Source organism: Camellia sinensis, chromosome 14, assembly GCF_055761805.1.
Source record: "Camellia sinensis isolate YWXY chromosome 14, ASM5576180v1, whole genome shotgun sequence".
Classification (NCBI taxonomy): Eukaryota; Viridiplantae; Streptophyta; class Magnoliopsida; order Ericales; family Theaceae; genus Camellia; species Camellia sinensis.
In genome coordinates this window covers 17,952,891-17,967,126 of record NC_138974.1, presented here as the reverse complement: position 1 = coordinate 17,967,126, position 14,236 = coordinate 17,952,891, and positions in this window count along the sequence as shown.

Sequence of the window (14,236 nt, the reverse complement as noted above, 5' to 3'; positions counted from 1 at the left end):
TAATATTACGACCCAAATCCACTCTTATACGTTTAACGTCGTAACCGACCAATAATCCTTGGATTACCAAATGCCTCTTAACTGAGTGATATATAATAAGGGGCTGCGGAAGCAAATATAAAAAATATACAATATCCATAGAGCTGTGTTAACGTATATGAGACAGAAAACTTCTTTGTGGAGGATGCGTAGACTAATTTTTCCCTCTTCCTAACTACAAATCCTTAGGAGATAATAAATCATTTTTGTTGAGGCCAGTAAAGAACCTGAGGCTTTGTCCCTGGAGCGTAAGAGTGTGAGAAAAAAAAAAAAAAAAAAAAAAAAAAAAAAATCAACCAAATTGATTAAATCGTACGAAATCGATTACATTTGATTTGTTTTTAATAAAAATTGGTTTGTGTAATTTTTTAATTTAATTTTTTTTTAATTTCGGCTCAAACCCTTTGTACACCGTACTAAATTGAAATTGATTATTTCAATATATATTGTATTTAGAAAAATGCTTGGGAGCACTAATTAGTGCTCCCACTAATTAGGTGGCAGTGGGTCCTGCCATTAATGATGTGATTTTTGGTCTTGGAGTTGTATTTTTTTATTTATTTATTTTTTTTAATGCATTAGTGCTATTAGTGGTGGTGTTTTTAGTGGGATGAATCATTGTTGTTGTATTTAATATATGTATATAATTTAATAATATAATGATTTTAATAAGTATAATAAATTATTATTATTAATTAATTAACCTTATAATCTCTATAACCTAAGTTTATAAACTCTTACAATATATAATCTTAATTCTAACTCATTATTATTGAAATCTTAATATTTTTTAACTTTTTTTTGTTTGTATTTTTGTTAATTTAGTGTAACAACCCTCATACTGTTTACTGATTAGGGACTGATTGAAATTGGAATCTGAATTAACTGAGTATATGTTAGTTAATTGCATTCTATCTGTTTGATTGTCTGATTATCTGTTCATGTTTATATGTTTAAACTGCTAATTGAAGGCCTTATCGGCGGCCGAATTAGAAACCGATTGATGTTCCGTGACCCTCATAATTAATATGATTTTATGGTATAATTATCTGAAAACTGATTAGGTATGATTAAATTAGATTAAAATGAGTTAATTGCAAAGTTTGCCGTAATTACCTAAATGCCACTTAAGTGGCCCACTACTTGGCTCATCTCAACACACTCATACATAAACATTTCATCAGCCTTTCTCCTTGCTTTGCCGACTTAGAGAGAGAGAGAGAGTGAGAGTTTGTGTAGTTCTTGGGATTTGGCTTAAACAACTTAGAGAATTGAAGGTTGATTGTTGCTTTGTGGTCCTACACTAGTAATTGAGGCTCTAGGTAAGAGAACTCAACCTTTATTGATGTGTTTGAGCTAGTTCTTGCATGATTCATGTTAATTTGTAGAGCTAAGTCATGATTTGGTCCATAAATGATGGATTGAAGATCATTTCTTGCATGCATGTTGGTATTGTTGCAATTTGAGGTTGATTACATAGACATTAGTGCATGCATGCTCATATTGTTGTTAAATGAAGCTCAATTCTTGCATGCATGTGTTCTTGGTTGAATTTGGAGTTGAGTCATGGCAAAATGTTACATGCATGTTCACAACTATGTCTAAGTCCATGAGTTCATCTTGTTTTTGAAGGTTTGAGCTCTTTTGAAACAGCATTGAAGCTTTGAAAATGATTTAAGATCATGCATGTCATGTTTGAAGATTGTTCTTGAAAATGATTTGAAATTGGGTTTGAATTAAACACCCTTGGGCTTTGATTTCTCAAATTGAGCTTTGAAACATGATATTCTATGTGTTTATAAATGTTTTCCAGAAAATGGGCCCAAGAGGATTGGTTTTGATGCTTTTGAGCTTGGTTTTGAACCTGGAGCTCGAATCTGGATTTTCCAGATTTCGCACTTCCGCTCGAGCGGAGGAAGTGCCGCTCGAGCGTAGAATTCGAGCAACCAGCATCTCTCTGCACTGTTTGGCAGTCCGCTCGAGCGGAGGATTGGGCGCTCGAGCGGAGTCTTGTCTCAAGCTCGAGCGGGCGTCGAGCGGGGATTTCACCCATCCAGTACTTTTACAGTACGCTCGAGCGGGAAAGTTTACGCTCGAGCGTGTACCTTTGTTTGCCTGTACGCTCGAGCGGGGAAACCTGCGCTCGAGCGGGACTCTGTTTTTCTGAAAATCCTGAAAATGCTTTTAAATGTACATTTTTCCATCCTCATCCCATCCTAGGCATTCTTAGGCCTAGTTTAAGACATTTAGATGAGGATATCGTTGTAGAACACACCAAGGCAAATTAGGGATTAAGTTATAAGATTTCCCAACTGTGTAGCTTAGTGTGTGTTCAACCTGTGAACTGTGTAGGGTTGGCAACTGGGGAGACACGCTCTAGCATACTGTAGCCCAGAACTCTGTGAGTAACAATTGTGTAAAGATATGTTCAACTGATTATCTTCTGAATACTGAACTGAACTGTTTACTGAACTGGTATTATTTACTGAATGAATGTATGTCCTTTATTTCTGAACTGTACTGTGGCATCCTTAGTATCTACGGTTTACTGTTACTGTTACTGTCACAGAGATCTCTGTCGGTTTCTTTGTGGAACCACTACTGTTTACTGACTGATGGCCATCATTACTGTTCGGTCTTTTAAGACCTACTGTTACTGTTATGCTAATGGATGTACCACATATGACTGTTTACTGTACTGAGCAACTGAATTACTGATTGAAATGAACTGTTTTCATTACTGTAAGGACATTCATTCTAAACCCCTTTACGCTTTATGTTATTCACTGGGCTTTAGCTCACTGCTCATATATATATGTAGGTGTACAGGCACCAGAACGGAGCTAGGAGCGTCAGGGTAACTCCAGTTTTGTCAAGCCAGCCTTTGTGCCTCACTGCGAGGTTCCGAGCCTACTGTTAAGGCTTAGGGGTGCTTTAGAATTTTCCCCCTTTTTGTACTGTTTCACTGTTTTGTATAGACTGACTGTTTACTGTACTGTTATACAGGGATTAGGTCCCTGTACTGTGTGACTGTTAATTTTGTATACTGTGTTGTACAGACGGAATGTTTTCTGTACCGCTATCTAGGGTTGAGTCCCTAGATTGAATGAATGTCAATATTGTACGTACTGTTTATGTATAAATGTGTGAAAACCCTTTTTGCATACAGACTGTCACAGCTCAATGGACACTATTTATTTACTGTATTGGCTTCCGCCAGGCCCTGTACTCTGTTTTACTGTATTACTGTTCTGCAGGCCTTCGGTAATCTCGGATTACTGGCCGGTTACGGTACTAAACCCATAGGGCCGGGTTTGGGTCGTGACATTTAGGAATTGAAAAGTATTTATTAAACGGATGGATTGAATATGTTTGAAGTGGTGTTCAGTGTTTTTATATAAATTAGTGACTATACTAAAAGTGACTCAAATTTAAAAAGTCCTAAACTGATTAAATTGAACCCAATCAAACTATTTCAATCAGTTCAGTTTGGTACTGTTTGATGGAAGAAGCGGTCTGTATCGGTACTCAAAATAAGAAAACCAACGTTATCAATTTAGTAAAATCTTTTACGTAAATATCGACCGTACCGAACCGATTATATCCCTACTTGAACCTTACACAATTTCGTCAAAAAAAGTTAGATCCATTTTTCACATAAGTAATCTTTGCCTTGACACAGTTACATCCTATGAAGCATGGACACTCCAACATCGGTGTTGTGGCGATATCCGACACGTGGACAAGCCGGGGACATGTACGGGACACGCCATATAACGTGTCCCTTTTAATTTAATGATTTTTTTGTAGGGGACACGGTGTGGACACACGTGTCCATATCAGGCCACAGCATGGGACACGACGGGGCTCATTTTTAATTTTGTTATATTTATTTGAGGTCAAAGTGTAATATTTAAAAAGTAAAAAAAAAAAAGATTTAAGAGATCAAAGGAAGAAGACCAATCGAAGACCTCCATCAGTCGATTTGAACCAATCGTTCCACCACCTCCATCTAGTCGATCAAAGACCCCCAACCCCATCAAGTCGATCAAAGTAAGACCTTCTCTCTCAATCGATCAGTCAAGCTCCATCCAGTTGTCTTCCATCCAGACGACTTTGAAGGTAAGCTCTCTCTCTCTCTCACGCTCGATTGTATGCTGTTTTTATTTTTTTTTATAGGTTTATATATATACTATTTTTATTTTTTTGTAATTATATGTTTATATATATGTATATATATCTCTAAAACTGTATTTTTTAAATAAAAAAAAATTATAGGTTTATATATATACACACAGTATGTAAAACTTCTTTTTTTTTTGTTCCCCCTTCTAATGTTAATGTTAATTTATAATGGTTACAATTTATAGGAAAAATGTCTAGTTCAAATTCTACTAATAACACACAATCTGCCTTTGATGTTGAAGATGATAAGCCACTGTGGAAATATGTGATTAGATTAGAAAAAATTAGTGCAAGAGGGGGGAACTATACTTTTCAATGTAACTTTTGTCGGGCTACACGTAAAGGTTCATACACTAGGGTAAAAGCCCATTTGATGCAAATTAAAAATCAAAGGATAGAAGTGTATCCAAAAGTAACAATTAAGGATAAAGCTAATGTTACGACCCAAATCCGCTCTTATACGTTTAACGTCGTAACCGACCAGTAATCCTTGGATTACCAAATGCCTCTTAACTGAATGATATATAATAAGGGGCTGTGGAAGCAAATATAGAAAATATACAATGTCCATAAAGCTATGTTAACGTATATGAGACAGAAAATTTCAAAACTACAAATATACATATATATATATATATATGTGACGTCATACATACATTAGTTTTACGTTACCCAAAAACACAAATAATGCCAAAAGGGAACATTGTTCAATGTACAGATAAGCAAACAAGCAAAAACATCTGTAGCAAGGTTACAGAACTAAACATTTCAAAAAGGAACCTCCCTGGGAGGCACAGTGGTTGGCTGACTCAGAACATTCCAAGCAGCAGCTTAGGCCTGGTTACGCGCTTGCTCACCTACATACATAAAATAAATAGTGAACGGGAGCCCAATGAATAATAACAGAGTAAAGGGTTTAAATGAATGATGTCCATAACAGATTCAGAAATCAGAATTCATATTAAAAACAGATGTATATTCATATTCTTGTTCAAACTACATATGGAAATCAAAGTTCATGCTTAATCATACATGGTATATCTATTAGCGTTATCATGCTTGTTAGTTCCATAAGGAACCTCCGGTACCGAGAAACTTGTAATATACTTGGGGCACGGTATTATTACCCCTGAGTAAGGGCCATGAAACCACGGTATTGTTACCCCCAGGCAAGGGCCTTGTACTTGTAGACCACAGTATTATCACCCCCGTGCAAGGGCATTGTGCTAAGGATGTCACGAATACATTTAAGAAACTTGGACAATCATTCATTATACAGAATATAACATTGCATAAAGCCGATCTTAATTCATATCATTCAGAAAATAATTAAAGTTAAACATAGCTTTACTAAGTTATTACTCACAGATGGCTCTATTTACAGAATAGATAGATCAGATAACTTGTGACACGTGACTTACATACACATAGCAGAAACACATTATGAAATACACACTCGGTTGGTACTTAACTTCTTTCATTCCATACTTAGTGTGTTTCTAGGTCTTAATTTCTTATTGAGTCTTAATTATGGCCTAGGAATGCCTAGGATGCAATGTGGATGTCAAAATGCACTTGAACATGTTTTACAAAACTTTGCTGGAAACAGGGGTATCTGTTGAGCGCAACTTCCTTCGCACAAGCGGACATGCAAACATGTAAGGGTACGCTCAAGCGCAACTTCCTTCACTCGAGCGGTCTGCAAACTTTGAAAAAGTACTGGTTATGTGATTTTCACACTCGACGAACGCTCGACGGTCGTTCGAGCGTGAGACTCAGGTCCTCGCTCGAGCGTAACTCTTGTTGCTCGAGCGGTCTGCAAAAATATGAAACTTCTGGGAGCTCGCATTTCACACTCGAGCAGACTTCAGATTGTTCGAGCGGAAGTGTAAGATCACAGAGTGGTCGCTTGAGCGCAGCTCCTGCCATTCGAGCGGAAGTGCAGAATCTGGAATTTCCAGATTGCACTCCTAAGCTCCAAACTCGAATTACACACTTCAAAACTCATTTTTTTGGCCAAAACTCAAAAAAAAAAAAAACATTTCAAAACTTGTAAAATACCATGGTTTGAAGATCATTTCACTAAATTAAGGCCCAAAGGTATGCCAATTGATCAAAACTCCAACTTGAAATTTATGAATATGCCATAAACATAACATGCATGAATTATTTAGAACGTAGGCTTTCCAAAACATGATCAATTAAGATCAAATGGTAAGAAATGTGGTGAATTTTCAAAACCAAGTCAAGATAAACACATGCATGTGAAAATTCTTTAAAAATCTATTCAAAATACCATGATATATGCATGCATGCATGATATGGTTCAATTCTCTTCATTTCTAACTGAATCCTTGCATTATCCAACATAATTCTCTAAAATTCATGTCCTACACATCATAATTGTACAATCTAAAGGTTGAATTCTTACCTAGGCTTGTCAATGATGCTCTAGATGATCAATTGTTGGAAGTTCCAAGCCAAAATCTCTAAGTTCTCTAGCAACCCTTTTAATTTGAGCTCAACTTCCTCTTCTCCCTCTCTCCCACGTTTGTTTGTGTATGTGTGAGCTCAAAAATGTGCTAATATGAAGGAAAAATGATGAGTGGAGGCATAATAGGTGCCTTATATAGGCTTGGATTAAAGAATTCATTAATTAGGCTTAATTGAGCATCAATTATTTTAATTAAATCGTTCCGAATCAAATTCTAATTAAACTTACCATAATGTTCTAAAAATTCCAACTAACACATACATCAAGTCGATTTCATGATCAGATGTCAAGCCTTAAATTCACAAAACAAAACAGAAATTCAAACAAATATTTCTACGTTAGACAGATATGAGAACAAATAATGTGACACACATGCAATTTCTTCATAATTTCACCTTAATTACTTATTAGGCATATTTAATCATGAATTAACGTTAATCAAAGGTCGGGGTTGTTACAGCTGAATTTGAGAGAGTAATTGGAGCAGCAGAGTTGAAATTGAAAAACTCTAGGTTGAAGAAAGTCTCATCGCCTCCTCCTAGTTCAAGTGCATCATTAGGTTTACGTTTTAATGAGCCAGAGGAGATCTATAGATCAAAAAAGAAGAGGCCAACTGCTACAGGGAGTGGAAGTAGTAACCCTGTTATGAAAGCATTTAACATTGGGGCTTGAGAACGATTAAATGGTGAGATAGCTAGAATGTTTTATTCAACATGCTTGTCATTTCATTTGGCAAGAAATCCTTACTATGTTAGTGCATTTACTTTTGCTGCAAATAGCAACATACATGGATATGTATCGCATGGGTATAACATATTGAGAACTATATTGCTTCAAAAAGAAAGGATAAACATATAGGTTGTGAGACTCTATTCGAGGCACATGGAGAGAGAAGGGAGTGAGTATAGTCAGTGATGGATGGAGTGATTCCCAATGAAGGCCATTAATAAATTTTATGACTGTTACCAGAGGTGGGCTTAGGGCTTATGTTTCTTAAAGCGGTTGATTGTTCAGGGAAAACAAAGGACAAGTATTTTATTTCCAACTTGATGAAGGAAGTAATCATGGAGGTTGGGCCTAAAAATGTGATTCAAGTCATTACAAATAATGCCCCAAATTGCAAGGCGGTAGGGCACCTAATTGAAGCGTCATTTTCTCACATCTTTTGGACTCCTTGTGTTGTGCACACCCTTAATCTTGCCTTGAAGAATATTTGTGCTGCCAAGAATGTGGAAAATAATTTAGTTGCATTTGAAGAGTGTAATTGGATTAGTGGGATTGTGGGTGATGTGATGATGATCAAGAATTTTATTTGTAATAATTCCGTGAGGTTGGCAATGTACAATGAGTTTTTGAGTTTGAAGCTTTTTTCTGTTGCTGAGACACGCTTTGCTTCTTCCATTGTCATGCTTAAGAGGGTCAAGTTGATAAAGCAAGGTCTCGAAACAATAGTATTCAGTGACAAATGGAGTTGTTATAGGGATGATGATATTGGTAAGGCCAAGTTTGTAAAGGATAAGGTGTTGGATGACTTTTGGTGGGATCAAGTCGACTACATACTTTCCTTTGTTGCTCCTATTTATGATATGATTAGAGTTTGTGACACTGATAGACCTTCTCTTCACTTAGTATATGACATGTGGGATACAATGATAGTAAAAGTGAATATGGTGATATATAAGCATGAAGGAAAGCGACTAGAAGAAGAGTCTACATTATGTAATGTAGTACATCATATTCTTGTAGACCGGTGGAACAAGAACAACACACCACTTCATTGCTTGGCTCACTCATTGAATCTAAGATGATTACAACATAATTTACTATTTTTATTAATTTAAGCTTAATATTATTCTTTCATATTTATAATGAGTAGTACATTTTTTTCATTTTAGGTATTATAGTGATGTGTGGCTTTATGAAAATCCAAGTCAAGTTCCTCCCACATAAGGATGAGGAGGTCTGCCTTGAGAGAACAAAGTGCTTGAAAAGGTTCTTTGATGATCCAATGGAGCGCACTAGAGCAAATTTGGAATATGCCAAGTTCTTAACCAAAGAAGGGCCATTTGCTGACATTGATTCCATTGGAGATAGATATGATATGGATCCTCATAGTTGGTGGGTTGTTCATGGTGCATCTGCACCCACTCTTCAATCTTTGGCTTTAAGGCTACTTGTGCTATCTTCTTTTTTGTCATGTGCTGAGAGGAATTGGAGTATATACTCTTTTATCCATTCAATAAAAAGAAACAAGATGACACCCCTACGTGCAAAAGATTTGGTTTTTGTTCATAGTAATCTCCGTCTTTTATCAAGAAGAACCCTGCAATACCTTAAAGGAGAGACCAAGTCATGGGATATTACGGGCGACACATTTGATTCATTTGATGATGTTGGGATGTTTGAGATTGCAAATCTCTCACTTGATGAACCTGAGATGGAGGTTGTGTTGTTTACAGATGATAGAGGTGCAAACAAAGAAAATGATTGTAATGCTAATGATGATGAAGACGTGGAAGAAATTGGATCTACTTGAAGCTTTGGGAGGCCAACTTCTTCTTCTTCTTCTTCTTCTTCTTCTTCTTCTTCTTGTTTCTTCCCCTTCTTTTGCCTCTCTTATTTAGTGCTTTTGTGAAGAATATTGTTGGATGTTGAATGTTTTCTCCTTCTCATCTTAGTTCTTGTTATAATTTATTATGACTTTTTTGTGAATGGATTATCTATTAATTTGTTTAAATGTAGTGGTTATATTTATTGAATTCATATTACTAAGTTAGTGTTTGTTAATTTTGATATAGGATGAATGTAATATGAATGTACATAACACATAAAAATGTATTTTAAAAAAAAAAATGTCATGTTCCCACCATGTCCGTGTCCCTATTTTTTGAAAATTACTGTGTCCCGTATCCTTGTCCGTATCCGTACTTCATAGCTTACACCCCAAACCTCCTAACTTAACCTATTTTCATGCAAACATATATGTAGGGGTGTAAAAATGGCTCGAGACCCGTGGGTGGCCTGAGGTGGGCCTGGCTCGTAACCATGGGCCCGAGCCCAGCCCAGGGCCATGAGCCTAAGCCTGGCCTTCCATTTGAAGCCAAACCCGGCTAGGCCCAAAAAAAATTGGCCTTGTGAGTGGCCTGACCCTCCTTTTCCGGTTCTACTTGCCAACGGTCAAATTTCAAAAAAAAAAAAAAAAGGCTTGCAAGTTGCAACGGTTAAATAATAATTAAAAAATAAATAAATAAAGGCTTGCAACAACGGTAAAAAAGAAAAAAGAAAAAAGAGCAGACCTTTTCCTTGCGTAGGGAGGCAAAATTGATGCCTGCAGCAGTGCTGCCCTACCCTTGCCCCTTGTCCCTTGTTGCCTTGTCATGCATCACATCATTGCAATTTGCAATGAATAAAAAAAAATTTAAAAAAATTTAAATGTTTGCACCTCTGTAGACCAAAAGCAAAAAAAAAAAAAAAATTAAAAAAAAAAATAATATTCTAATTTAATGGTCATATTACCGTTTAAAACACAACAGCCATTTTTTTTTAATTTATAAATTTACTTCGATCTTCCAAACTTCTATAAATAACCCTCATTTTCCAAAATAAATCTCACAAACAATTATCTCTGTTAAACTCTCAATTTCTCTTAAACTCTCAATCTCTCTCAACTCTCAATTAATTTTGAAGTGTCATCCCTAGGTGGCAATTGCAATTGTGCAAGAAGAAACTTTTATCAGAAGAAACTAATTTTTGTATCGCATTCGCTAGTCGGTAACATCATTAATTAGTTTAATTAAATATATTAGCTACTCATTTTTTTACATTAATTATTTCTAAACGTATATTAATTATTATTTTTTACTCGTTATTGTTACTCATTATTTAAATTAATTGTTAGTTCTTATATATTATTTTACTTACATTACTATAGATCATAATATTCCTAATGTTTATGTCGATGTTGATACATATACTACACAACATGAATCTGTTGATTCTCTTTCTAATATCTCTCTTCCAATAGTTGGATCATCATCTAGGGACACAACTAGTAGTGTTTGGGAACATTTTGAAAAAATATCTATAAATAATCTTGATGGTACAATTACATTTAAAGCAAAATATAAATATTGTACACATTTACTTAGTGTTACATCTACAGGGGGCACTAGTCATCTAAAAATGCATGTTAACAAACATTTACAAAGCCAACAACTTGATATTAAAAGTCAAATGCAATTTGGGGTTTTATCAACTGATAATTTGCAACCATTTTCATATTTCATTTAATGATATAAATTTTTGTAATATTTTTATTTCATTTTGAAATAAAAATTATTCATTCAATAAAAATTATATAATTAATTAAATGATTGTAATATTGAAAGTTTCATTTTCATATATATAAAATTATTTATTTCAAAAGGAAAAAATTACATAATTACATATAAGTTCATAATTAAAAAAATATAAGTCATACATAATTAAATTTAAATACTACCATATATGAAATATAACTAAACATCTCATTAATCTTAACTAAAATACTCTAGTGCAATTTTTATTTTATTTTTTATCCCTAAAATAATCTACATAGATAATGTATTTATCGTTCATTTTTTGAAAAAGAAAAAAAAAAAACCCGCCCAGGCCCGGCCCGCGACCAGACCCTCGGGATCGACCCTAAGCCCAAACCCAGGTATAGCGATTCTGGTTTTAACCCGACCCTTTAGTATATTGGACTCGGGTTTTATGGTTTCGTAGTGTTGTTCATGTCTTTTCCCATCATACTTCCTTGAGTTTGGCTATTGGATTGTGATTGTAGTGTTTAAAACAGGTTGATTGTTTAGTTTTTAAACTTTTGTTGCCCAAAATTTTACTCCTTTGCTCGATCGGTACTTCTTGTGCTTGAGCGGACTTTATGAACTCTCAGTACTTTTGCAGGTCTGCAAAACTACTAGGAGAGTGTATTCTACGCTCGAGTGGTGTTTTCTGCGCTCGAGTGGTGTTTTCTGCGCTCGAGCAGTTTCAGCTCAGGCAGCCTTTGTGTTCGAGTGTTGAGTTTGTTGTCTGCAAAACTACTAGAAGTGTACATTCTGTGCTCGAGCGTCACTTCTTGTGCTCGAGCGGAATAATTTATTGTGTCTGACGTTGGAGCTTCACTTCTTGCGCTCGAGTGAACTGTACGTATATCAATTCGTAGCATCACCTTTCTACATAACTTTTTTACATTTTTTTCTCTCAAAACCCTAGATCTAGAGCCTCTCTCTCTACATTTTTACCTAGATCCGTTGGTTTCTCTACCCTAGTGTCTTTGGAAAAAAGGCAGAGCATCTCAAGAGCTCCATTTTGATTTGAATAGAACTTAGTTTCGGTGTCTTTGAAGTTTCTTCCTTGCTTTACTCGTCTTCTAAACTTAAGGTAGGGACTTTCTACACTCTTCTATGAGTTTTAACATAGTTATTTGTTGATGTGTAAAGAATATTGAAATTTGGAATTATTTTGAACAAAACTAGGGTTTTGGTTTAAAGTCAAAAGAGGGGTTTTCAAATGTATGTATGAAAAATGGTTATAGGAGTAAATGTGAGGTTGTGTTGTGATAAATTTGTTGATTTTGATACCGAGATGGATTTTGAAAGAAAATGGAGTCTTGCTCTAAAGTGTCTCAAATAGTTATTTTGTATAAATAAATGAAATTGGTATTGAGAAAATGAAATTGGATGAATGTTTATATAAATGGTGGTATTGGATATATATTACCTCTCACCTATAGAAATTTGGATAATCTATCTGTCTTGGAGATTGTATATCTGTTTTGGGTTATCGGTGGAGGATAACTATGATTGTTGTAGAAATTGCATGAGGATTAGGTGAATTGAAACTAATCTTTTATTCGTTGTCATTAAATGTGACTATGTCTTTAATACATTGTAAATGTATGATGTTTGAAAGGGATGTACTCTATGTTTGGAAGAAGAAAGGGGATAGACTCTAGTGAATTAAGTTGGCTTGTGTGTCTGGGGTGAAAGTCCTGAAAACCGCACGTATACATGGGTGTCGATTCCCGTGGACGAAATATTCGTAAAATGGCAAAATGAAAGTATTTGTATAATGGCTGTGGTGGTTAGACACCCGTTGAGTTGTACTCTCAGTTTTGTTGTCTAAATAAAATGGTGAATGGCTTATGTGTTGAGATAAAATGAATTGAGATATAAAGCACGACATGGCATGGTTTTGTGAAAAAGTTATAAATGATTGTATTATGGGCATTGGATATGCATATCATACTTCTATCTTTGTTAAGATTCATATATTGTGGTAGATTGTTTCTATTAGGTTTTGGCTCACCCTACTTGAGAAAATCATTTTCAGGTGCTGATGATATACCTCCACCAAGGACTTAGCTTGGGAGGATTGTAGAGCAGAAGGCTCAGTTTTGTTTATCTTGTATTTAACTTTTCTACAAGCCTAGAGAGCTTTATTTGTATTGAACTTATGACTCATTTTTGATGTACCCAAACCTTGGCTTAGAAAGATGTAAACCTTTAGGGCATATTAACATTTGTTTAGCTTTTATTTCTTATCATTTTTGTATATTAATTATGATTAATGAAAGCCTATCATTTCAATTATGTCATCTTGTATTATTTGTTTGGAGTTGGATTATTGTAATTATTTCAGGGCGCTACACCAGGTTTTCAGACTTGGCCCTAGGCTCTATTATGAGTGGACTTGGGCTTGGGCCTGGGCTCCACTTTTCGACCTTCCAAAAAAAGGAAGCATGCGAGGCCCGTTTGGGCCGGCCAGAGCCTAGGCCACCGGGCCATAATTACGCCCCTACGCATATGTAGGATTTATATTACATGATTAATTAAAGGTTGTTAGGGGTACACTATTTTAGTACATTTTTTTTAATCTTATTCAAGTCATATCATTTTTTTTTATTTGAGTCACATTACTTTTATACCACACTACACATCTTTTCATAAAATATATTTATTTAAATTATTCCAAACTACCCCTTAATCTTTGTCTTCTTCACTTTTGGTCATAACTATATTCCAAAAAAAACCCAAACCCAAATAAACTTACAAGCAAGAAAAATCAGTATACTCCCCTTGCGACATTAAATTGAACTACTCTCCTAGATCTAATTAGTTTGCAAGAAGGCAAATTATATTAATAGTCCATATAATTTGAGATTTGTGTCATTGTGATCTTTGATTTTTTAATTGTAATATATTTGACCTTAAATTTTGAATATTATTTCAAATAAAGACAATTGAAGACATTATTATTCTATTTGAAGGGCAAAATCGTCATACAACTAATTTTGTGTTGATCAACTTCTATATTATTTGAAATATAATGGCATTTTTAAAAAATAAATAATGTTGGAACTTTTTTGGTTATAAAGTTCTGTTTGGTTTGTTTTTCAGAATTTTTTTGAGAAACAAATTTCTAAGAAATTAAAAATTAAATTGGTAAAAAAAGGGAAAATTATTTTTAAGTCCTATT